The sequence below is a fragment of the Nycticebus coucang genome, chromosome 1 (assembly GCF_027406575.1).
Source record: "Nycticebus coucang isolate mNycCou1 chromosome 1, mNycCou1.pri, whole genome shotgun sequence".
Classification (NCBI taxonomy): Eukaryota; Metazoa; Chordata; class Mammalia; order Primates; family Lorisidae; genus Nycticebus; species Nycticebus coucang.
Window position 1 is genome coordinate 42,048,501 of NC_069780.1, and position 27,356 is coordinate 42,075,856.

Genomic DNA, 27,356 nt, shown 5'->3' on the forward strand with positions numbered 1-27,356 from the left:
AACTCCATGGTCCCTGGGCCTGTTGAACCAACCTCAACCTACCTGACCTGGCATCTATGGTGTCCTTATTCCTGCAAACAGCCTGTCTATCACTTGCTTGGCCAGACTCTGCCCTCCAGACCCCAGATGCCTCTTGCCTGCTTGGCCTTGCCCCACCCTCCATGTGGGAACAGAGCAGTTGTTTGCACAGCCCTGGTTCTGGCTCAGAGGTCCTGCTAAGAAGTTCTGCTTCTTGATCCTTCCCATCCCAGCTCTGAAGGTCTCATGCCAGAGACCAAGGATTCACCTCTGTACCTCCAGAACTCTAACAGGCTCAAGACACCATTCCTAAGTCTTTAGCACTGCACCTCGACCCTAAGACCTAATCCCAGAGCCCCTACCACCAAGCAGGGCTAGAAGAGCTGCTCCAAAGTCCAACAGCCTCCCCAGGAACCCCATCCTCAAGTCACTAGTCTGCTGAGTCCTGATTTGAGCAAACACCCACAGCCTGGGAACCCATGTAATCATGCGGATGCTGCTATTATTCTGTAGGAAGATCCTGGGAAGAGCAATCCCTACAAGACCGGCTTCAGAGAAGAAGGTTTCACCCAGCTCCCAACCTGAACATTCTACAACTATATGGTAAGCAATCCAGCCAGCATTCTGCACAAGCCTGACCAGAAGGCATTATAGTTGAGAAAAATAAATCAGAACAGCTGCATTACAAGCTCCTAGTGCAAAAATACCTCTCCTTTGCCACCTCAACATTTCAGAGTTGGGAGGGTACCATCTAACTTACCTTCCCTGACTCTAATCAAGCAGGAGTGTTATAAGTAAGAATCAGGAGTCCTGCAAACCTCTTAGACCCAGATTGAGAAGAGGTCTCAGATAAGAAGAAAACAGCAAAAGAATCTCCGCAACATGAAAAACCAAAACAGACCTATACCATAAGAGATCACAATGGAGTTACAGCAGTGGACTCCAACTACAAAGAAATTGTTGAAATGACAGAAATGAAATTAAGAATGTGGATGACAAATAAGATGAATGAAATTGAAGAGAAATTTGAAAACCAATCAAAAGAAGCCCAGAAAATGTTTCAAGAAATTAATGAAAAAGTCACTAAAGAACTTGACAAAAGGAAGGATATAATGGAACTCAAGAAATGAAAGTGTCTTTCAGGAATTTTCAAAACATAGCAGAAAGTTTCAACAACAGATTAACCAAGGAGAAGAAAGAATCTCAGAGCTTGAAGATAAGTCTCTCAAACTAACTCAATAATTTAAAGAGGTAGAAAAGAGAATAACAATGATAAGAGCAACTACTTAGAGATATGGTACTATGCAAAGTGAACAAATATACAAATGTCAAGTATTCCTGAGGGAAAAGAAGAAAGTGCCAAAAACAGGGAAAATCTATTTGAATCTGTTTGAGGGAATTATTGCAGAAAGGTTCCCCAGTATTACCAGATATTCAAACAATCAGGTCCAAGAGGGTCATCACATTCTGGGAAGATTCATAGCAAACAGGACATCTCCATACACATAATATGCAAACTGGCCAAAGTCAAAATGAAAGTGACAATTCTACAAGCTGCTAGATATAAGCAACAATCAACCTACAAGGGAAATCCCATCAGGATAACAGTATATTTCTCAGTGGTAACTTTACCATCCAGAAGGTAACAGGTCCCCATTTTCAATATTCTTAAGCAGAACAACTGCTAGTCCAGAATTTTGTATTCTGCAAAAGTTTCCTCTCAGACCACGGAAAATAAAAACAGAAATTGGTTCCAATGGAAACAGTCAATTCTACATAAAGTCATGAAAATTAAACAATGTACTGCTGAATGACTATGGGGTCAAGGAGGAAATTAAGATGGAAATTATATTATTCTTCAAACGAAATGAAAAAGAGTATGCAAGTTATCAAAAAATTTGAGTTTCAGCAAAGGTAGCTCTAAGAGCAAAATTCATAACCTTAAAATGCCTACATCAAAAAAATTAATAATAAAACAAATAAAAGATCACAAATCAACAATCTAATGAATCCTCTCAAGGAATTAGAAAAGGAAGAGCAAACCAATTCCAAACCCAGCAGAAGAAAAGAATTAACCAAGGTCAGAGCAGAACTAGATGAAATCATTAATGAAAGAAATATAGAAGATTAATAAAACAAAAGTTGGTTCTCTGAAAAGATAAAATTGACAGACTTCTTGCTCAATTAATCAAAACAGCATACTTGTTAGCTCAATTAGAAATAAGATATTACATCTGATACTGTGGGAATGCAAAAAATAATCTCTGAATATATAAAAATCTCCATGCACGAAAGCTGGACAATGTTTAGAAAATGGACAAGTGAGATATTGCTTAACTTCAATGAGAATAACTTTTATCAAAAAAAACAACAACAAAAAACCCAAACAACAGATGCTGGCATGGTTGTGGAGAAAAAGAACACTTCTACACTGTTGATGGGACTGCAAACTAGTACAACCTCTCGAGAAAGCAGTATAGAAATACCTCAAAGAACAAAAAATAGACCTACCAATTGATCCAGAAATTCACTATCAGGTATTTACCAAGTGGACAAATAGTTATTTTATCAAAAAGATACTTGTAATCAAATGTTTGTTTCAGCAAAATTCACAATCTCAAAGATGTGGAATCAATCCAAATGCTCTTGAATACATGAGTGGATTAATACAATGTGATATGTGTATCCTATAGAGTAGTAGTTAGCCATAAAAAAAAAAATGATGAGCTAATATCTTTTGTAACAACCTGGCTGGAACTAGAGACCACTCTTTTAAGTGAAACATCACACAGGTGAAAAAACAAATATGACAAGTTCTCAGTATTGAATTAGAACTAATTAATTAACACTCATGTGCTTATATGGAAGTAAACTCAAGAGAATCAAGCAGGGGTGGAGGTGGTGGGGTGGGTAGAATAATACCTTCCATGAACAATGCACACTATCTAGGTGATGAGCCCATTTATAATTTTGACTAAAACTGTACAAAAACAATTCACATAGTCAAAACATTTGCTCTAATTATTCTAAAATTTTAAAAAAAGTAAAAAGGAAAGCATCATCCAAGTAACATTGATTTTAGTATATATGGGAGTAAAAGTTTCAAAATTGATCTGGAAATGTGAGTTTTAAACTTCCTCAGGTTTTTATTAGTAATTGGGTACATCTAATTCAATATAACAAATTATGACTAAGAAATATTTGCTAAGAATAGAATATGGAGAATTACTACTTTTGTATGTCAGTGATAAGCTCTTGATGTGGTTGAATGAGCAAGACTTGGGCTCAATGACATCTTGTTGTTGAATTTTTTCTATACCCCAAAATAATAAAAAAGGACTTAGATTCAGAGTTAAATAAAGTACTAGTACTTCCAAGAATGATTTTTCATGGATTTTGATAATAATAAGTATGACGTTTACAATCAAAAGGATAATAAGCTCATAATATACTGAAAGGAATAGACTACTCCAGAAAAATGGCTATTGTAAAAGAAAAAAGGAATATCTTAAATCAGTTTGTTTTTGTTTTAAATATGAGCAAAATGTATACACACATGCACATACACATACAGCTAAAAAAAGATAGCGTTGATAGATCCAATGTATTTCCCATGAAAGTCATATTAAATATAAATTAGATATTTAATAATAACCTAAAATCTTAAAAAATAGGACAAATGAGTATATATTCATATATCTAAATATACATTGACATATAAAAATAATTTTAAATGGTATTTTCTACTCCACTGTATATTTGCATTTTTAATATCAGTGTTCCTTCAAAAATAACAACCTAATCATGTAATTCACCAGAATAAACTCATCCAATGGTGACTTGCTGTGTTCAGATTCATATCAATACTTAACTTCGCATATCATTAATTCACAAATCATTAATTATTTCCTCCAGGACACATTCTCTGATTATGTTTTCCCACTGTAGACGACATTTGATCAGATAAAATTGGGCTCTCACAGTCTCTGTGAATATCTATCCCCATAATAATAACTTTCTCTAGTGCATTTGAATATCCCTACAAATGGAACCTTATCCCTTTGTGTGTAGAGATTCTTTCTTTTTCATATTATCATCACTGCATGGATCTATCTCACTGCATGGAATATAGTAAGTAAATAACAAAACTTTTATTGTTCCAAACAGTATCCTATAACTTGAACTCTGGAGACAGAGTGGGTGGCTTTGAACTAGAGCTTTGCCACTTCTTAGTTATATAACCTTGAGAGATTTCCTTTTCTGTGCCTCAGATTTCTCATCTATAAAAGGAGGTTAATGATATTAAGGGATTAAATAATAAAAGGAATAAATGAGTTAATATTCATGATTAAAATAGTGCCTATGAAGTCATAAGCTCTATTTAAGTGTTTATTTGTATACTACATACATAATTTGAAGAAAATATCAACATTGGAAAATGCAAATGCAAGCTTTAGCCAAGGACAACTACCAAAGATTGAAGCAAAGAAGAGATTTAGACTAACAGCAAAATCATGACAATTCTTAAATCCCCTAGAGCCAGGACAGAGGGTAAAGTTGTAAGTAACAGTGGCCTGTCTGGTACAGCTAACTCCTCTTTCCATACTACTCTATATCCTAGGTGCCAGAGTGTAGGCACTATTTTGATAGGTTCCCTTGATTTCTGGCTTTCTGTTGAATTTGACAAATGGAGAATCCTGGAAAGAGATTAGGGGGAGGAAACAGTGACTGTGATATTTATTCTCTTACCTCCCTCAATGCTAAAATCCTCTTGTGCTGTCAAGACTCTTATAACCAAAGCTTAAAACAATGGTCAACGAACCCTTCTTCCAACACCTACTAAATACACTGCTCTCTCCATCTCATTACTGGTTACTTCCTTTTTCTGTTGCCTCTTCAAGCCTTGGGATTTTATAACTCCCTTACTTCCATATGACTAGGCCTAAGATATTACTTTGACATTTCTCTGCACCCTATGTATTCCTTTGTAAATAATCTGTTTATTAAATCCTCTGCAAATGCCCTTGTCATTTTTAATCTCATGGTACCTGATACGCTATAGACAGTTATTATAAATTCTCTTAGATCCCAGGGGGCACAGGTTAACACTATGGTGAAACCATGTAATGTAGGTAATGTAAAGAAAGGGAACACACATACTCTCTTGGAAAAACAGTACTTCAACAGGTTTATTTTGATGACCATAAAACTTTGGTCCAAGCACACTTTGCAGCCCTTCTTTGTAAGGGTAACCACATCCTAAAAATTAGCAAAGGGATCTGTAGATTCCACATGTAGAAGTAGACAATCTTCCCAGAGACAGAAAGAACTGTAGTGCTACATTTCTTTCTTTTTGTCAGTCACTGGCAGATATTTTTCAGAAGACCAGACATAGCACACAAAACCAGAGAATTAAAGAAGAAAAATAGGGGTGCAGAGGCTGGGGCCCACGGACACACTAGAGTGATTTCCTGGATCTCACACAAATACCTGGAGAGAAACTTGAAGAATGGATGGAGGTGTCAACCCAGGCAGGGAAGGCAGCCAGACAAATGTCATTTTCCCTGTTATGATCTTATATTTGTACTTAGGAGATATAGCTTATTAAAACAGCCCATGATATATTTGAGATGGTTTTATGTCTGCAGTGCTTACCAGATTTTGAAGTAAATGATAAAATAAAAACATTATTAAATAGATAGATCATAGGTGTTCAATAAATTTATATACATGGAAAGATACATGAAATATTGGCTGCATAAATGAATGCCCTTATAGTCAAAGATAATGCATTTAACAGTACCCTGTTGGGCTTACAAAGTATTGATTTGTGCTCTTAAATGCACAACTTCTAGGGAGGGACACTGATGCTAAAGAAAATAGATTTCATTATCTATTTTTCCTTTTAATAAGGACTTAGGATCATACTGTCAACTTTTGAAAATGATCCTAAAATCATTGATTTTCTACTGTGTTTTGGGGGACTGAAATTGTCTTCTGTTTTCATAAGTGACAAAAGCAATAACTGTGTGACCCTGGAAATTGGCTGGGTCAATCTTGACACTTTTTGGACTGAAGCCTAGTAAATGGTGACAAATCTCTGGAGGGCTCTGTGTTACAAATGGATTTTTTCTTTTGAAAAAGAAATAGCACAGCAACGGCATTGCTTCTACAGTGTTGAACTTTCCAATCCTAAGTAGAGCTATTTTGGGCAATTGAGACACATCTCTTTAATATTCTTGACCCCGCCGAAGGTCTACTTTGCTACTTAAGAGAACTAACAGAACTAAGCAAGTCTTCATCCACATTGGATAAAATGTGCTATTTCAGTTGCATTGCTAACTTTTTGTGTTCTGGTGCCTTATTTTGTTACTGTCATGCTGGAGTGGCAGCTATAGTAATCGGAGCATATGGAAGTTCTCTTCTAGTTGATGCTTTTTTTCAGTGAAATAAGAAGCAAGACCATAAGCTGAAAGTGTGGATAGGACAATTTGTATAGTTGTTTGAGAAGAGAGCAAAAGGCATAAAACTATAATCAGCCTTACAGTTGACCCCCTCCCTAAATTACGTTTTATTCTTTCCCCAATCCCTCAGATTTTCAGAATGCTCAACCCTAATAAGCAGAACATTGTAATCTTCCCTCTAACTAACTTCTCCACAGGACTTATAGATCACCATCCATCACCAACGGCTGATGAGTCAGACTACATGCAGACCCCATGACTTCATGCCCCACACAGCCTGGGCTGCATTCTACAGCACACTGGAAAAGCCATTAAGCGGCCATGCAGATGGATTTGAGAAATATGTCCCACTGTCCGGCTGACATCAATAGCAATAAAACCTTTTCTTCTCTGAAAATACTCATTGTCTCAGTAATTGCCTTTCGGTGCAGTGAGCAACTGAACCTTGGCCAGACACCCGTCAGGGTCAGTAGCAGAATTTGGTGCTGAGACTTAGATTGCATTGCTCATGGTTTGGTGACCACAGAGTGAAGAGAGACTGAACACCTCTCCAGCAGATGCTCAGCTGTCTTGTGCCCTAGGTTGGTTGGGACAATCCTGCTGGCTTGGTTGTCACTGGCCTCGGATGCGTCCTGACTACTGTGGAAGAATGGATCTCTGGACTTTGGCATTTGCCTCCTGACTGGTGAGTGCTATTTAAAGGTAGCGTGTGGTGGGAAAGATCCCTCTCAGTCTGGGGAATTCCTGAGTAATTCCCATTTATTTAGGACTGGAGAGTGGGAACTCAATTGGTTTGATTTGCCACTTCCCAGGCTTATTTGTTGAAACTACAGTTTGTTTATTTAAAACCTTTTGAATTATTTTTGTGTGGCCATTGGAAACCAGAATTTGATTCCAGAATCTGGGCTTTTGGAATGCATTCCCCCAAAATAATCTGAGTGTAGCTATGAACCTATGAAGAAGAAGAAAATGATAATTGTTTTGTAATATTGTTTGCCCTGAGTACTCTCCTGAGTCTGGTGAAGCTTGACCCCTCACTGTGTCATTAAAGTGTAATACCATCCTTCAATTAGATTTGCCATTTTACTAGAAAATGGGATAAAATCTCCTATGTTCAGTCTTTTATGTTTCTTTATTAAAATAAGCCAAATCAGATTATGTGTGAAATTTCTGTACAATAGACAGAGACCTCTAAGAACGTTAAGGAAAAGAAATCTAAACCTGAAAACTCTATTTTACAATCAGAAAGAAATTCTTTCCTGGAATAACTTTTGGTGGCTTTGGCCACAACTTCAGCCCAAGCTGCATCTTTGGCACAGCCATGGCCTTAGCTCCAGCCATGATCTTAGCTATGACCTGGGCTCTGCCTCCATCCTTGATTGCATAACCTCCTCCACCCTGAACCCAAGGCTTTCTGAAATCTTTTTCTTAATTCTCCTGCTCCTCCCTATGAATCTGGGATCCCCATCTTGCTCCTTTATACCTTCCGATCTCCTCCTACTCTGAGGGCAGTTCTGAAAAGCCTGGGGATGTCCTATCTCCTTCCCATACCTGCTGGGATAGCAATTAGGCCAAGGCCTTCCTCCATTCCCAGCGGGGCAATTTCCTTTGAGGCAGGTCCCCAAGGGGGATTAAATGAAAGCAGACAACCTGCCAGACTAATGGGGGTTTATAGCCCATTCACCACTTCTGATTTATATAACTGGGAACAAAATAACCCTGCCTATAAGGACAACACAAAACTGAGAACTGATCTCTTTGAGTCTATTTTTACCATACATCATTCCACCTGGGCAAAAGCCTGCTCAACATTTTGTTGAACTCTGAATGCTGTATTGTCTTACAAAAAGCCCCAGAGGAGGGTGCTCAGCTACATGTAAAGACCCACATAACTAAGTGAGGACGGAGCTAATGTGGCCGTCCCTATTCATGACTTCAACTGGAAAGCCAAGTGATGGAAATGAAGGTAGGATGAAGCACTTTCAGAGCTGCATTTCAGTTGGGTTCAGGAAAGAAATCCCTAGGATCAAAAGCTTAAACAAAGTTTAAGAAATAAAACAGGAGGCAGAAGAGAATCCATCAAGCTGTTTTAGAAAGAATTTTAGAAGCATACACAAAGTGTACAGATGTAGACCACAGAGAACCCTCATACTCAAGGGTGATTAACCTGACCTTATTAGTCAAAGCATGCCTGATATTCAGCAGAAGTTATAATAATTGAAGGTATACTAATCTTTCCAATATTTCACCTGGCTGAAGTAGTCAATAAGTTTTTAATAAATCATGAACAGACTAAAGAACAGCAAAAAGAAAAAAAATGCATGAAATGAAACAACATTTTAAATTTTGGGAGTGGCCCTGATGAGGACCTCCAGTGGGTTTAATAAAAGAGGCTTTCAACCCCAAAGGGGAAAACAATTGGCCAACCTTCCACTCTCCAGAGAAAAAATCAGTATGCTTTTTGTAAAGGGGAAAGACATTGGAAGGACTACTCAAGGTAGAAGGGTGGTCTGGAGTTTTCCCTGCCACTGGCTGGGCTAGATGGAGAAGACGGAGGCTGATTGGCGCAGAGAACCTCAAAGCCCCTGGAGAAAACCGCCCATAATGAACGTTGGTCACCAGGAGCTTAAGGTAACAATTAATGTGGGTAACAGTCTGGTTGAAATTTTTATTGATACTAGCGCAACATACTCACTTCTAAAGGTCAAGTTGTTTAGTCTCACAAAAGATTCAATTTGTTAGAATAATTGGGCTGTGTGGAAAAACTCTGTCAAATATTTTCTCCAGCCATTAGATTGTGCTACTAGAATTTTTTCCCCAATCTACAGCTTCCTACATGCTGGAGTGCCCTCTCCCTCTTTGTGTTGAGATCTTGCAAGTTGCAGGCTCAAGTTGCCTTTCGGAACAGAAGAGCACATATCGACATTCCTCTAGAACATTCCTGTGCCTTACAAGTGGCTCTGCTTACTTCTATGGCTAGTTCTCAAGCTCTGCCCACAAAAGTTCTGAACCAAATCAACTCTGATGTGTGGCCTTCAGAGGACCTGAAAAGGTACATGTGGACCCTATCGATATCAAGGTAAAACTGGGAATTTCTCCTCTCTACCCCGACTTGAGCAGTACCCACTAAAACTTCAAGCTAAGGAGAGTTGTGAACCCCTAGTTTCAGCCCTTCTTGAACAGACTTCTTCAATCTTATTTATCTCCTTATAACATCCTCATTCTGCCATTTCAAAAACCTGGAACCTGGGAAAACCAGTTTGTTCAAGATCTAAGGGCAATAAGCTAAATAGCAAAGGATTTTCATGCTGTGACACCTAATCCCTACACCCTTCTCACCACTTCTTGTAAAAATTTTGCCTGGTTTCCATTAATAGATTTAAAAGATGTTTTCTTTTACATTCCTCTTCATCTGAATCCCAAGAACTATTTGCTTTTGAGAAGGAAAACTTAAAATCTGAAGCCAAAATGCCAATATTGGGTGGTGCCTGTGGCTCAAGGAGTAAGGCGCCTGTGGCTCAAGGAGGTGGTGGGTTCAAACCCAGCCCCGGCCGAAAACCACAAAAAACAAAAAACAAACAAACAAACAAACAAAAAAAAAAATGCCAATATTGTTGGACTATCCTTCCTCTGGAGTTTAAAAATTCCCCAACAATCTTTGGAAGAATCCTGGCCAGAGATTAGATGGATACTGTTTGGACAAGGGATGATTTAAAGTATGTAAATGACATCATAGCCAGTGAGACTGAAGCTGAATTAAGGCAACGTGCCATAACTGTATTAAATTTCCTAGCTGTCAAAGGATATAAAGCATCACAGAGAAAAGTTCAGATTTCACCTCTCCCTGTCAAATACTTTGGGTTTGAATTGTCTCAGGGAATGCAGAACTTCCTCCCATACCAGAAGCTATATACTGAGTAGCAGTCTACCACTTGCAAGCAGCTGCAAGGGTTACTGGGTATAGCTGGATATTGTTACATTTGTATTCCTAACTTCAGGATAAGAGTAAACCCCCCCTATGAAGCCCTAAAAGGGGAAGAAAAATAACCTCTTACTTTGACTGGGGAATGCCACAGGTTTTCTTGACTATTAAGGAAAAATTGATTACTTGAGCTCCCTGGACTTATGTAAGCCTTTGATCATTCAAGAAAGGCAAACGATCGGACTCAGAGTATTAACACAAACTTTTGGGGGACCATAAGAGACCTACAGCCTACTTTTGTAAGCAATTAGATATAGTGACAAAAGCATGGCCTACTAATCTGAGAGCAATTGTTGCCACTTGTGATATCTGATAAGAAGCTGGAGAATTCACTCTCAGACAACCTGCAACAGTCCACCATATGCATTATGTTTTACCATTGCAGAAACAGAAAGGGAGCTATTGGTGGACAGCTGGTCAGTTCGTCAAGCATTGGGCTGCTTTGTTAGGTAATCCTGATGTGTCCTTAAAGGTAATGTCTGCCTTAAACCCTGGCACCTTGCTACTGACAGATTCGTATTTCCTAGTTTATGCTGCATTCAAACCAGATTTGACCAACCAGCATTTAGCAGCACTGGATGAGGAGTTCTTCACAGACAGGAGCACCGTCATAGAATAAGGACACCAGAAGGCTGGGTATGCAGTGTCTACTGTCCAGCTTTACTCCCAGGAAGCTGGGCTGTTTGCACTAACCAGAGCTTTATACTATGTTAAAAATAACCATATTAACATCTACACTGATTCTAAGTGTGTCTTTATGGTGTTACATGCTCATGGAGACCTTTTGGAAGGAATAGGAGTACTTTACACCTGGAAACAAAGAAATTAAACAGAGGCCAGAGATCCCTGAACTTTTAGAGCAGCTTTGCTGTCCAGGAGGTGGCCATTATACATTGTCAGGACCACCAGAAAGTAGATACAAATATGACTAAAGGAAGAACAGTAATGAATATTTTGTTAATAAAGGAACATTTACCTATAAACCTCTCACTTTCCCTATGTATGGTGACTGTATGGGTGACCTTTGGGACATCTTGAAGATATAACCTAATCTTCTTGAGCCCAACCTGAAGAAGACTATTCAAGCAGTTACCCAGAGCTACCTTATATGCCTAAGAAACAACCCAAAACCTGTACAGGAGTTCACAGCCACCCCTTAGGGAAAGGATCAAACATTAAAGGACTTTCCCTGGGGGGGACTGGCAAGTGGATTTTTCTATGATGCTGTGACTTTCAAAACCCCCTTAGTGCTTGTTGAGATCTTTTCAAGACAGGTGGAGGAGGCCTACTCAACTGAAAGGGCCTTTGAAATCACTGAAGTTCTTTTAAGAGAAATAATTCTCAGGTTTGAACTTACCCAAACTTTCCAGAGTGATAACAGAGATGCCTTCTTTTTTTTTCTAAACTTAATCAGGAAATATCACTAATTTGGGGGAATGGCTGGAAGTTACATTTGTCATGGAGCCCTGAATGCTCAGGAAGAGCCAAGCCAGGCTGGTTCTTTGAGTAAATAAGTAGTCTTACTATTTTGAACTAAACCTACAGACAAATGAATGAGATGTTTGGAAGCCCCTGAATGCTCTCAGTTATAGGTAGAAAACTTTTCATTCTTCTCATACCCCAGCTACATTTCATTTCAGCAGAAAGCAGCCAGAGAGGATAATTCCTATCTGATTCCCCAATATTAGGGAATGAGCAAATAGAAGAGGGGAGTTATAATTGGCCTTGAAAAATGACCCCCTCCCTAAGATGTTTTTTTTAATTTTTATTTATTTATTTTTGAGACAGAGTCTCACTATGTTGCCCTTGGTAGAGTGCCATGGAGTCACAGCTCATAGCATCCTCAAACTCTTGGGCTTAAGCAATTCTCTTGGCCTAGCCTTCCAAGTAGCTGGGACTATAGGTGTCTGCCACAACGCCCCGCTATTTTTTTGTTGTAATTGTATTGTGTTTGGCAGGCCCGGGCCAAACACTGAAACCTGCCAGCCCTGGTGTATGAGGCCAGCGCCCTAGCCACTAAGCTACAGGCACTGACCCCCAAATTATATTTTGTTCTCTCCCCAGAGTACCTCAAATTTTCACTACCTCAAAACTGACAAGCAGGACATTGCAATCTTCTCTCTTAACTAACTTCTCCATAGGACTTCCTAATGACTCATTATCCATTATTCTTGAATTAGAGCACACACAGACCCCCCAACTTCACACCTCACACAGCCTGACCTGAATTTCACAACACAGTATGAAAGCCCGGGTCCTTAGTTGGTCATGGAGATGGATTTGAGAAATATGTCCTTTTGCCTGGTTGACATCAATAGCGAGAAAACCCTTTCTTCTCTGGAAATACTCATTGCCTCAGTAATTGCATCTCTGTGCAGTGAGCAACTGAACCTAGACTGGATCCCTATTGGGTCCAGTAACAGAATTTGGTATCAAGAGTCAGACTGCATTGCTCATGGCTTGGTGGCCACAGAATGAGAAGAGAGTGAATACCTCTCTAGCAGCTGCCCAGCTGTATTTTTGGCCTAAGCTGGTTTGGAATCCTCTGCTGGCTTGGCTATCACTGGCCCCAGATGCATCCGTGATTGCTGTGGAAGAATGGATCTCTGGATTTTGGCACCTGCCTCCTAGGGGTGAGTTCTATTTAAAGGTACCATACATTGGGGAACACTCCTCTCAGTAGTCTAGAAGACCAGGATTATTGATTAAATAAAGTCTTACAATATCTGGACAGCTTTGAGGGTAAATTTGAGGTCTGTGGGCAGGTTTTGAGCGAGAGAAATTAAGCATGGGTCCCAGCCAGATTTAGTTTCAGGGGTACTGTCATAGACTTGGTATAAATTTGGATTCAAGCAACCTTAAGGCTTTCCAGAGAATTATGGTAAAACAAAGCATGTGAAGGAATTCAGGGAGTAGAACAGGGAATGTTTATCACAACTGGTTATTGAAGGAAGTTGAATAAGGTGGAAATCCAGGGGTTCTGAGGAGTGAGAGGCAGCAAAGATGTGGTGGTATGATTTATCAAAAACTAGAGGACCGCTTTCCTGAACAATTTTCTTCATTGTAGTCTCTGGTACATGGAAAAATTAGTAGCAAGAAAAATAGTATTCATTAAGTATTTAGAGTTCTGATAATGCCTATGACCTGGGAGAAATTAAGACTCCTAAATGTGTTGAGTCAGATGGAAACAACAATGGTATTATCCACCACATTATTATGTCATTGCTATAGTACTATAAACAGAAATATGCAAAGACAAGTTATTCAAAATGATTTGAATTACAATGATCAAATCATTTTCAAAATATATTCATTTATAATTTTATCTTAAGTATTAATCACTAGTATATACAAATATCTTGATCTACCTTCTGTTTATTCATCGCGCCTCAAGTATTTCAATGCAGCACACATTCATTGTGTTTTGCTTTGTTTGCTTTTTGTTTTTTTGAATCTTCCACTTGATTGCCTGTTTTCATTGCATAAAGCACTGTTTTAGATGGAATAGTTAGACATGGCTGTGTGTGAGATGACAAGTTGAAGATGGGTAACTGCCCTTTTTGAAGCTAGAATCAAGGCACTTGATTGAGAACACATTTCTAAATTTTGCAGTCCTTTTATAATTATACACAGTAGCTGATGGGTTAGAATCATTAATTCAGAGGAATCACTTTACAGAAGTAGATCTGTATAAACTATTACTTTCTTGTAGCAATGGAATATTTTTCTAATATTATTTTTGAGTCAAGCTGAGATTTCCCTTAGGAGGCATTTTTCCTCCTTTAATGTCAGCTTAACACATTTATGAAAAAATGTTTTAAACATTTGGTATATGCATGAGCCATCCTCCAACTGTCACTTCCTTTCTCTGCCCCCCAACTGCAAGGTGTTATTACATTTTGTCCTTTTATGACATCCTGTGCCTTTTTAAAAACTATTTCTTATGTGTGATTACTGGCAATTTTGTGAAATCTTTACTTTTATTTTTTCACACATAAAAATAAGCTTATGTTAACAAATGGTACCTGTGTAGTCAAAAGAATTAAGTGAATATGCTAACCTGAGTAAATGCCAACTTGAGTAACGTTATAGAGGTTATTAAATAATTATAGTTTTCTGTAGAAATTTTCATGTGTTTCAAACGAATTTCATTCTGAATAGTTATACTTCTATTATCTTATTTCCATTTCCATTATTATGTTGAAGTGGTATCATGTTTGGAAATATAAAATATTACACTTCTCACCTTAAAACAAGTTTATACCAAGCACTCCAGTTCTCCTACTTTGCAGTCCCCAGCCCTTGGGCATGGAATGGGAATTGAGTAGAGGGTGAGAGAGCCAAGATAAGCTTCATCTGTATTTACAGCCACTCCCAATCACGTACATCTCCTCCTGAGCTTCTCCTCCTGTCAGGGAAGCAGCATTAGGGTCTCATAGAAGCAAGGACCCTATTGCAAACTGTGCACCTAAGGGATCTAGATCACATGCTTCTTATGAGAATCTAATGCCTAATGAAACAGAGATGTAATGAGCTTGAATCATTACAAAACCATTCCTTGTCCCCCAATGCATGGAAAAAATGTTTTCCATGAAACCAGTCCCTGGTGCTGAAAATGTTGGAGATCATTGTCCTTTAGTAGTGACCAGCCTTAACACTCTCCACTGTCAACATATTAGCAGGCAATTTCTCATATTCACATATTGCTCAAGCTACTATAAAAATGACCCCAGGGAACTAAGTGTCAGCTATAAAAAAAATCCTGAAATGATGAAAACATTCAGCCATTATAGATAAAGCATAAAGGACATTATCAAGCTGAGAGAATTTTTCATACTGAAAAAAGTAAAAGAGAAGAAAAGGGAGAAAGAAGAATTTGTCGTAATCTACTAGTTTTAAGAGATTATTCAGTTTGAATAGGGTATAATCAGTAAGGCAGTTACATAATAATGATATATTATGAAATAAAAGTTAAATAATAATGCCAAAATTTAAAAACTTTGGCTCTTGATTATTTCATAGCCATCTAAAAAGTATGATCTTTGAGGCAGTGAAATTGAAATTTGTCAGTGATAGCTAACTATGCTATTAGTGACCATCCCAAGAGTCCACTGCCAAAACTGTAATCTAATAATTAATAAATAAATAGGAATAAAATCTCCCTAGCAATACTTTCTTAAAAGTGTTAGGTCATTTATTTTAAGGCAGTTTCCCATATACATATTTTTGGAGTGTCTAAAAATTTTAAATAATGGGGCAATTTGAATTTACATAAATCTCAAGGCAATTTAAGGCTCAGCACCCGTAGCTCAGTGAGTAGGGAGCCAGGCACATATACCGAAGCTGGCGTGTTCGAGCCAGGCCCAGGACTGCCAAACAACAATGACAACTGCAACCAAAAATAGCCTGGTGTTGTGGAGGACACCTGTAGTCCCAGCCACTCGGGAGGCTGAGCAAGAAAATAGCTTAAACACAAGAGTTGGGTTTGCTGTGAGCTGTGATGCCATGACACTCTACCAAGGGCAACATAGTGAGACTCTGTCTCAAAAAAAAAAAGCAATTTATTAGAAAAAAATACAATGGACAGGCATTAAAGCATAATATTGAATAGGGAATGAGTTCAAATTCATTAAAATCTCAACCAAAAGATAAAAAAAAAAACAAACAAACTAGATAAAACATAAATAGTATTTGTTTCTTGAGTAATGGGAAACACGTTGGTAAATGATTGCCAGAAGTGAGGCCTCTGATTTTCTTGGCATTTCCATTATAGTTGGATGGATGGCTACCTCTGTCCCAAACATTGGACTGTATAGTAGGTAGGAAAAGGGAACCAGAGGAAAGGTAGATCGGCAAGCACTGACAATAAATATCTAACCTCCTTTCCCAGATCTCTTCTGGAAGCTCCATACCCTGATGTGTGCTCACATCTGACTGACTAGAACTATATAAATACCTGATACTTGAAATAAAAGAAGTTGAGAAATTCAACTAGTTGAGCTAGAAATAGACTCTATAATAATATTTTGCCTTTATTTAGTAAGGAAGAATATAAACATGGGCATTGAATATGCATTTAGATGTTATTACCAAGGATTAAAGACATCTGTGGCCTGAAATGAGAATGTGAAAATACGGATTCTTATGTCTTGTTGCTAAACAGCCCACTTCCTAATCTTACGTATGAATGACATGTATGAATCCTGATGTAGGAGATTCTAGGAAAGCAATAAATAATAATAAATTAATTAGGAGCATGTCAGGTGATATGAGAATCTGGAGAACTGATATTCCAGATGATAGAGTATTAAACAAAGATGATCAATAAAGTTGGATTCAGGGTACTTGAGGCTCTAACACCTGGGATAAAAAGTTCCTCCATTTTCTGGCCTACGTGAACTATTTGATCTCCTTTTCTTCTAATTCCTAACTCAAAGCCTCCTCTGAGGCTTTTTTTTTTTTTTTCTTTTCCTCAACATCTTATGCACCTTTTGGAGAGTTGTTTAGGCAAGGATTATTGGAAATGGCTCGGCGCCTGTTGCTCAGTGGTTAGGGAGCCAGCCACATACATGGGGGCTGGCAGGTTTGAACCCAGCCCAGGCCTGCTAAACAACAACAACTACAACACAAAAATAGCTAGGTGTTATGATGGGTGCCTTAGTCCCAGCTACTTGGGAGGCTGAGGCAAGAGAACTGTGTAAGCCCAAGAGAGTTTGAGGTTGCTATGAACTGTGACACCACAGCATTCTACCAAGTACAACATAGTGAGACTCTGTTTAAAAAAAAAAAAAAAGAAACATTTAATTTATAAATAAATATTGATGAACATTTTGAAGATAGTTGTTCAAATCATTTTTATTGATATGTCCAAAGGTGTGATACACCACTTCACCACTTCACTGGGAAGAATTTCTCACTTTTCAACACCCATAGGAGGAGGAACAACAAATGTATTTGAATAGCTTTTAAATACATTAAACATACTTGAGGAGTATGTTTAAACTGTAGGGAACACTTTATTGTTCGATAAAGACATAGTAAGACTCATAGTAAGTCTCCAAAAAAACCCCCAAAAACAAAAAAACAGAATTATTGGAAATGGTGTTTTATGTCCCAGAAATCTCATATTTCCAAGGACATAGTTGGCCACTAACAATAACTGACGAGCAGATGTGCATTAATTAGGGAGTCACAAAATACTGTTTATCGTGATTCGAGTTTGGTGTGCCGTCTTCTGAATCACGTGAGTTAAGATTTGGCGAACTTTTGACAGCAACAAAACTTCCTCTGTTCACATTTTTTTTCTTTTATTGTTTGATCTTTACAACTCTCTAAAAAATGTAAAACTCATTCTTAGCACACTAACCATACAAAACCAGACTGCAGGCCAAATCCCACGGGCAGTCGTTCCCCCATTGGTTCTGAACCCATACATATTTTACTGGAAGAGAATGTTATTTAAGACACAGTCCTGTGCTCTTGCCCACACTGCTGGCTCTTGGGAGGGGCTTTCTGACTCTCACGCCTGCTTTCTAACTCATGCTCCCCCCTCATTTTTCACAAGTGTTGTCAACTCAATTGTCTGTCATTCTTTCCTTCTCTTGTAGCTAACGAGTGCGTCTTTCGTGGTTGTACATTCTCTTGAAAACCTAACAGGCCACTTTATTACATTTTCTATACTTCTCCAAGTAAGTAAAATCCCAGCTTCTAATTCATTCCTGCATCCCTGATATCAAGTAAAGTGCTTATCAAACAACCCACATCCTTTGTCTTTCCAGGAACAGAAGAAAGGAAGAGAGGAAGGGAAAGAAAGAGAGAGGAAGGGAATGAGAAAATGAAGGACTGACACATGAAAAGAGGAAGTTAGTTTTAACACCGAAAAGTGTTAAGTTTTGGACATAATTGAAAAACAATTTCAAAAGTTCAAGTGGATTTAATTCTAATTTTTCTCACTTATTTGTGTGCAAATACAAGTTTTGCCATCCATGCTTTTTTTCTTGCAATACGTGGGAAGATTTTAGTCTCTTTTCACCATTTTGGGACCACTGTCAGTATGGCGGTCTGGGGAGAAGGAGCAGTGCCAAGCAAATCGGATTGTCTCGTTTCTGCTTCCGACTTGAATATTACCCAACCTTGGAAAAGTCACATGGTTGTTTTATGCAAATTCAGCCTCTTATTTCAAAAGGAATGATCATATGGTTCTTGAAGAAATAGGATGAGAATAATGATAGTCACTATAGTGATGGTGTTGGTGACAAATACTTGCTGAAACACTTAGGTTCCAGTAACTCTGTGAAGCATTATGCGTATCTGAACATATGCCAGAGCATCTAATCCCCATCTAAACCTATGAGGTGGGAAATGTTGTCATCTTTCTTCTACATATTTGAAAATTAAAGCACAGGAATTGTATGTAATTTGCCAATTCATGGAGTAATTGGCAGAGACAGAATCTGAACCAAAATGAATCTGAGCTTGACTTACACACTGATCAACCAAGTATTGGGTTAGCATTGTACACTCACACCACACAGGGAAGGACTCTTATGTTTAAAAATAGCTAAGGTTGTGTTTTTTTCAAGAGAACATGACATTTTTTCTTTTGGATTTTGTACATAGTCTATTGTTTTGCATAATGTAAATAACATTTAATACAGAAAAATATTAACTTGCTTAAAAACAAGTAAATTAATTACCAACTACACTAACCAATTATTAGCTTATCTCCCTGGGGGAAAAACTCTGTTGCATATTTTCATATAGCAGCACTTGAAAAGAATTGGAGTGCCTCTAGTTAATTTTGAAAGATCATTTATGATAAAAGCATAACACTACGAAGAGATTAAGTAAAGCAGAAAGATTTCCAAGGCTTTATACAAAAATAATAATAATTGGGGATCCAAAACAGACAGATGCATACCTTAGTAGATTTATATTAATGTACTTTGGGTAACATAAATAGTTCATTTCCATCATCACTGCAGCCCAATTTGAACTGCTTTTTGTTGATGACATTTATTTCTTTGAGGTTAAACATGTTCAGAAATAAAATAGCTGCTTGACAAGAAAAAAGATGCTGCAGTTAAAATAGGTATTTCGAAGATTGGGGGGTGGGGGTCTTCTAGTTCCCCCTGTTAGGAGAAACAGACAAATACGTATTGTAGAGATTTTCTGTCTAAGGAAAATTCTTTCATTTACTTGCCAATATCAGACCAGTAAGTCAAGGGCTTACCATGATATAACACATGACACAAAAAGCCATTTTTCCCTAAATCCATTGCTAAGCAGTATGAATATTAATAGCTAATGAAATACCGATTCTAATTTGCAGGCAAAAATTCATCCTATCCTTCATATTGTAAACGTGGTGAAAATAGGAATTGATGAAAACCTTGAAGAACGATTGACTATGCAAGCTTAGAACTCGATTAAATAATATTACTCTACTTGTAAAATGTGTAAAATTGTTATCTAATCTCAATGGTTAGTAAAAAAGAAGTAAAAATATTTTTTCTGCCATTTAATACACCAAATATTATTCCATTTATACACCTCAATTTTCTCTACTAATCTTTTTTTCCTTTTTTGAGATAGAGTCTTACTTAGTCACCCTTGGTAAAGTGCCCTGGCATCATAGCTCACAGCAATTTCAAAGTCTTGGGCTTAAGTGATCCTTTTGACTCAGCCTCCTGAGTAGCTGGGAGGTATCTGCCACAATGCCCAGTAATTTTTTTAAAGATGGGGGTCTTGCTCTTGCTCAGGCTGGTCTTGAACTCCTGAATTCAGGCAATCCACCTGCCCAGGCCTCCCAGAGTGCGAAGATTACAGGCCTGAGCTACCACACCTGGCTCTACTAATCTTCTAAGTTTTATTAAATAGCATCTCTTTCTTTCAATGCAAAAAAAATCTGCAAGTTGCTCAACAATTTTTCATTTTTGCAGAGGTCATTTACATGTTATATTAATTACCTAGGTTATGGCTGAGAAGGCCCTTAAGAAAACCAGGCACACAATTTGGCTTATCTTACTACAGGGAAATATTATCCATTTCTCCCAGGGATCATCAGATCTTACTTTGGAGTCCTGCATGGTACACTTGGAGCCACAAGGCAGCTTGTGAGTTCTTTGTGTGATTCCATACAAGTCTCACAACAAGTTCTGGACCTCTATTTTCTCATTTGTGAAACTGGAACCTTTCAAAAATCACTTTGGAAACAATCCTAAGAAGCTTGCTTCATCTAACTTACAAACTCAGATCAACTCAGATTTCTATTTCAACGTGTCCCACTGGTTGCTCCTAAGGTCACCTAAAGTCAGAGAAAGTGAAAAATTAGAGCTAAATGCACCTTTATTTACAAAATATTTATTTTGAAAAATTTTATAAAGAAGTGGCCAATACATAGGGAAATATTATGTAAATATTTTATAGACTTTTGTAATGAACATTTTGTAAATAAAGGTACATTTAGCTACAATTTCCCAATTTCCCTGTGTATGGTGACTTTAGGAGCAATCTACAGGTCACCCTGAATTTTAGAAATATCAGGAACCTTGATAGTCTAGTTTGCTCACTTCATTTTGCTGAGGTGGGGATCTGGCTACTAGACCCAGACGATATGACTAGAGGGGAAAGTTGTCAAAATTGTACTGGAAGGAAGAGGCTGGGAAACTAGAAAAAGTAGACACAAAAATTCAGAAGTTTTAGGAACACAGTTTAGGAGCAAACAGCCTTCACAATCTTGGCAGATTCTGACACCACAGCAAGTCCATAGTGCAGTACAATCATTCCTATCAAATGAAAACTTAAGTCTTTTGAAAATGCGACGTGAGGCTCGGTACACAGTCATCTAATATATTCAGGACATTGTTCACAGAAATGAGTAAAACAATAAATCACTCAATACACAAAAGTATTGACATGAAAGTACAAAGTACTTTGATAATCAATATTGTCTTAAATATGAAATATAATGATGGATGAATGTTATCTGTGAATACTACTTTTGGACCATACATAATATGAGAAATGTAGGCATTTTTAGCATAAAGAACAAAACTAACAAACATGATGAAAGAGATATTTCCATTGACTATATGGATACATATGAATATGTTTAATTTATTTTTATTTATTTATTTATTTTTGAGATGCAGTCTCACTCTGTTGCCCTAGACTAGAGTCCTATAGCATCATAGCTCACAGCAACCTCAAATTCCTGGCCTCAGCCTCCCGAGTAGCTGGGATTACAGGCACCTGCCATAACACCCAGCTAATTTTTTCTATTTTTAGTAGAGACAGGGGTTTGGCTTTTGCTCAGGCTGATCTCAAGCTCCTGAACTCAAGTAATCCATCCACCAAGGCTCCCAGAGGCTAGGATTATAGGCATGAGCCACCACAACTGGCTATAAGAATACGTTTAAACTGTAATAAAATGCCATCTGTAAACAAGTGTTGTATACGCAGTAACAAAGTCATTTAAGTACTCATATGAATGAGCTTCATATTTACTGGCTGGTGTTCTATAATCTTACACTATGATTTTATTATTTTCTTCCTTCCTAACATGATTTTATTCATCACAGGTTTCTAATACATCGAATTAACTATATTCCGGACCATCCGTATTTTTTCCATTTTCTTAACATTTAGCATGTTGTCACTGCTCTGTCTTCCCAGAAAATTTCATTAACATTTTATCTCACTATTTAATCCATTTTCAAACTTAAAAATATCTTTTTCCTACCCTGCTTTAGCATTTAAAAATCCTGATAGAAAAACCAGACATAACAGATTCAATAAACAAATTATTTCCAAAACCACAGCGCGTTTTAATTTGAATACCTAGTCTAGGAATTCTAGCATATCAAGGGAAATTATTAGCAATTCTAGATGCATTTCTATCACAGTTCTTAAATGAAAAAGGAAGATGGTCATTCTGGTACAGAGAATTGGTGTAATGGATTACATGGAGTACATCAAAAATGAGGTAAACTAAAAATTATCTCATTCTCAAGGAAGAGTGGAAATGGAAGATCAGACTAGAAGACAAGTAACTACTTTAGCAGGTAAGAGACAAAATGATTATTAAAGTAAAAAAAAATACATTTTATTCAACCTCCTGATTTATAGAAGCTATTAAATAATTATGTGTGCTTGGGGTCTTTATGTTTGAGGTAATTTGTTATGAAGCAATAAATAACTAATATACTGAATTGCTGAAGTAATTTACATAGATATTTGTACTACATGGTGTGTATCCCACAGGATCCCTCAAGATCTTATGCAATTGTCAAAAAGTCTCATTTCATTGCTTTTTTTTTTTTTTTTTGGCCGGGGCTAGGTTTGAACCCACCACCTCCGGCATATGGGACGGGCACCCTACTCTTTGAGCCACAGGCACCGCCCTTCATTGCATTTTATTATGGTAAAATTTTACATGAGATTATCTGGCAGACATTTTTCGTTTGTTTTTTTGAGACAGTCTCACTATGTCGTCCTGGGTAGAGTGGCCCTGGTATCATAACTCATAGCAATTTCAAATTCTTGGGCTCAAGCCATCCTCTTGCTTCAGCCTCTCAAGTAGCTGAGACTGCAGGCACCCAGCACAATGCCCAGGTAGTTTTTTAATTTTTATACAGACAGGGTCTCTCTGTTGCTTAGGCTGGTCTTAAACTCCTGAGCTCAGGCAATCCACCCGCCTCAGCCTCCCAGAGTGCTGGGTTTACAGGCCTGAGCCACTGTACTTGGCCTGGTAGGTTACATTATTGTTGACTACAAATACAATATTTTAGCAGGATTCTAGATCTTATCATCTTGACCCACTGAAACTTTATGCTCCTCGATCGGTAAGTCTCCTTTTCCCACTCCTCTGCCACACCCCTGGCAGCCACCATTCCATTCTTTGCTTCTATGAATCTGACAATTTTAGAAGTCTCATGTAAGCAGATTCATTTGATATTCCTCTTTCTGTGACTGGCTTATTTTCACTTAGCATACTGTCCTCCAGGGGAATTCGGGTTGTCATGTATTAAGATTTTTCTTCTTTTTATAAATATGCCCTTATGCTTCAGAAATTTTTTGTTCCTGTTACTTAATTTAAATCTTTTATGCCCATATATGCCCACTCTTCTGAGAATAAAGATTGTCTTTATCAATACTGAATCCCCCAAATACACTTTTCGCTTTTTGTGAGCTTTTGTTAAGTATTTGTTCACTGTTTTACTTTAGTTTAAATATTTTTATTGTCCCTGAATTCCCTACCATGAACTGCCCTGTTAGTTGTAATGATGAGTTTTTGAACAGCTTGTATTTTTTTGTAGCGCACGATGCTGTATACTTCATAATCTAGTAAAAATGTGAGCGCTGTGGACACTGAAAGGAAGCTCTCTCAGTTTCATCTTATTGTAACATTAACTCCGTTCTCATGTTGCCTTTTTCCTCCTAACATGACATCCCCTTAGATCACTGAGTCTGCAATCTATCATGGCACATAAGGATTTTGCACTGTTGCTCTTTGATAGATTTGTGTTTTTATGAACACAATTTAAATGTTAGTATTTTCCCCTCCATGAATATTGTGTCAAATTACGATAAAAGTTTTATAGATTTCAAAAACAAATGTATCTTTTTAAAAGCAAAATTTAAAAACCTATGTCTTTGTTTCAGGAATCTTAGTCATGAATAAGACACCTGACTGCTCAATAAAATAAAGAAAACTCACATCATTATTGGAAAATTCAGCAGTGAAGAGGAAAAGTTGTTACTTAGGCCTTTAGGACATTGGATGATATGTAACTATTAATGGATTAAAAAATACCACTAGCTTGGAAACTTTAATGAGTCTATGTGTAACACTTAAAACAACAAAACATAATTCTTCATTCCTTTTTTCCAAGTCTGTTGTGCAATAAAATTAATAATGCAGGTTTAAGCTAGGGCAGGCTTCTTTCTGTGATTGAAAAGGAGTTGTAGGGTAAATCAAAAATGATTCTGATAACTTGTTCATTAAATACTTTCATGTCGGTAAATGGTTCCAGTTGTTTTCAGCCTTTGTTTATCTGTTGTCATGTTTGAAGATTTGCTTTTATTTATTGACGTGTTCAAGCAACTGAATTGCAGCAAAGGTTTATGCTTTACTAAAGGAAAACGAATGAAAACATATTTTTCTCCCTGTTACTCCCATATTAAGTATCTTGTGACGACCACGCCTTGCTTGGCTGCACTTAATACCAGACTAACATGCTCTATAACACCACATGAGCACATGACATACATGTTGATGGATAAAGCATATGTAATTCCCACACATGATCACACCGCACACATTGGTGCTCATGGATTAAGAGCATGCACACACATAACGCCACATACATGTATATTCACATGATACACAAATGTGGGCATGGATTAAGTGGTAACAATACTTTATATTTAAAGAGCCTCTTGTAACTTTATTAAAAGGTAAAAATATCAGTTTTACAATGTGTTTCTTTCATAGTTTTTAAATATATTACAGAAGAAAATGAACTCTGCCCAGATAGAATTCAAAGGCATTCCACAAATGAAACCATTATGATTGACTGGGGTTTTTGTAGACTATTTTTGGAATAATCAATATCAAACTATTTATATGTCTTAGTACGTTCGAAGCATTTTTGGAAGTGCTATGAGAACTGTGGTTTTGAGACTGACAACCCTCTGGCAGCCAAGGTCACACCAAGGAACAATGAGGAATGTCAGAACAGAATTTAAAAAAAGAATTGAAACATTTGATTTTTATCTGTATAAATTGCTCATTTAGTGTGAAAATCTCTTTCCATAATTGTTTCCATTGCAGCTACATGAGTATTTCAAGATGTTCATTCCAAATGTGTAGACTGATGTTGTCCATAAATGATCAGAGAATTTTAAAGCTGGAATTGATCAGTGCCATTATCTGGTCCAGCGCTTTTGGTTGGCAGAAGAGTTGATGTAAATTAATTATCTCAAAAGTTTGCAGTTTAGAGAGTGAAATAGGGAGTCATTACCATTTTGAGGGAGAAAAGGCATTAAATAAGTTGCCGACTTCATCAGAACTTATTACTAGCAGGCAGGACTAAAATTTAGCCTGTCAATATCTCATTTAGTGCTTTCCACAATCCTATTCTCTCTTGATACTCACTGTTGATGGCTTTAATGTGTCACCTGGATGTGAAAAGATAATAATTCAGTAAAAAGGAAATATTTTTCTTGGCTCTGGACAGCACACATATTGTCACATTTTGTTGACAGTAGAGGTGGTGTTCTGAATGTCATTGCTCAAAGAGTCTTGAGTTTCATTGAGCTGAACTCCAGAAAGGAAAGGACAGTATCATTTTAGTATGTGTATTTAATGCACTTCATTTTAGTTGTAATATTTTGACTGTGCAAAATATAATAACACCTTTCTTTACAAAATAAATTTATAAGTGTAAGTCTGGTTTCTAGCCACACTGACTAAACAAATGTAATTGCTCTGAATGGACTCTAAATAGCTTTCAACATTTCATTACAAAACAATTACATCTGGGTCTTTCCCCGAGCTCTCAGCATGGCTTTTAAAAAAGAAATTACACAAACGGGTGAAATCAACCATTATGAAATATAAACTACATGCCTAAAAAGCAAGGCATCATAGTGGAAATGGAGGGGAATGGGAAGGGGTTAGCCAAGTGATAAACACATTTTATTTTCAAGGTAACTACACTAAAATAATTTAGCATGTTTACTCAAGGTAAGTTTATTCTGAAATGGGAAATACTTATTTAATTTTATAATGCTATGAAACTGTACAAAATTTATTAGATATTCTCTAAAGTTTAAATAAAAACAACCTCTTGTAAATTCATAGTTTAAAAAATTGGCTTTTTAAAAGCAAGATGCAACTACATACTTACTTGTATTTAGAAAGGTCATAATCGATTAAATCATATCTAATCAATGCTTACCCTGTATCAGCCATGGCTCTAAGCATATTATATGTAAACTCATAGAAATTCTATGAGGTAGTTGTTACTATTATCTGTCTTTTTTAGAGATGGAGAAACTGACACAAAGAATCTAAGTAATTTGTCCAAGATCACGCAGCCTTCGATAGAAAGCGAGGATTCAAATTCAGGTATTCTGGTGCCCACGTCCATGATTTTAACTGCCTTTTATGCTTTCTTTACTTATTACTAAGAATGGTATAAGCAGGTCTCATGTATGCATTTCCAGAGATGGAAAGGTGAGTCATTGGCATGATAACTACTTATGACTTTATAAAACGCCATAATATTTGTTTGGCCTTAATACTGTGATTAAAAGGTAGCTTCAAATAATGAAGATATTGGCAATCACACAGTATTAATGAGTCGTAACTGTCTATTGAAAGACAGGGGTTCCGAACAGGGACTCCGGGCCCTTGGGAGATTCATAAACTCTTAATGATTATACTCATATGCCCTACGGAGTGAAGATGTGAGAATGTGCTCTGAGCATTTTTTTCTGGGGAAAAGTTTCCTGTCGTTTGTTAAGTTTCTTAAAGGGATACAAGGCTTAATTAATCTCCGCAGCGGGGATGGGCAAACCTTTTCAGTACTGGTCCAGACAGAAATAGTTTAGATTTTGCTGGCTGCATGGCCTCTTTTGCAACTCAGCTCTACTGTTTCAGTGTGGAAGCAGTTGTATGCAACAAAACGTAAGAGGATCATGTTGGTCATGTTTCAATATAAACTTGGAAATTTGACTTTTATATAATGTTTAAGTGTCACAGAATACTATTATTACTCTGTGATTAATAAAAAAGATGTTTGAACAAACGTTCTACGATCATGGATCATAAAACTACAAGCAGCAGATCAGATTATGTTTGTAGGTGACAGTTAGTGAACCCC

The 27,356-nt window shown here is 37.3% G+C and overlaps 1 protein-coding gene across 1 annotated transcript in view; it reads right to left on the bottom strand.

The window, feature by feature from the left end:
* LOC128588339 (bifunctional heparan sulfate N-deacetylase/N-sulfotransferase 4) overlaps positions 1 to 27,356 on the bottom strand; it is a 295,881-nt gene that overhangs the window by 104,332 nt on the left and 164,193 nt on the right. The window lies entirely within an intron of this gene.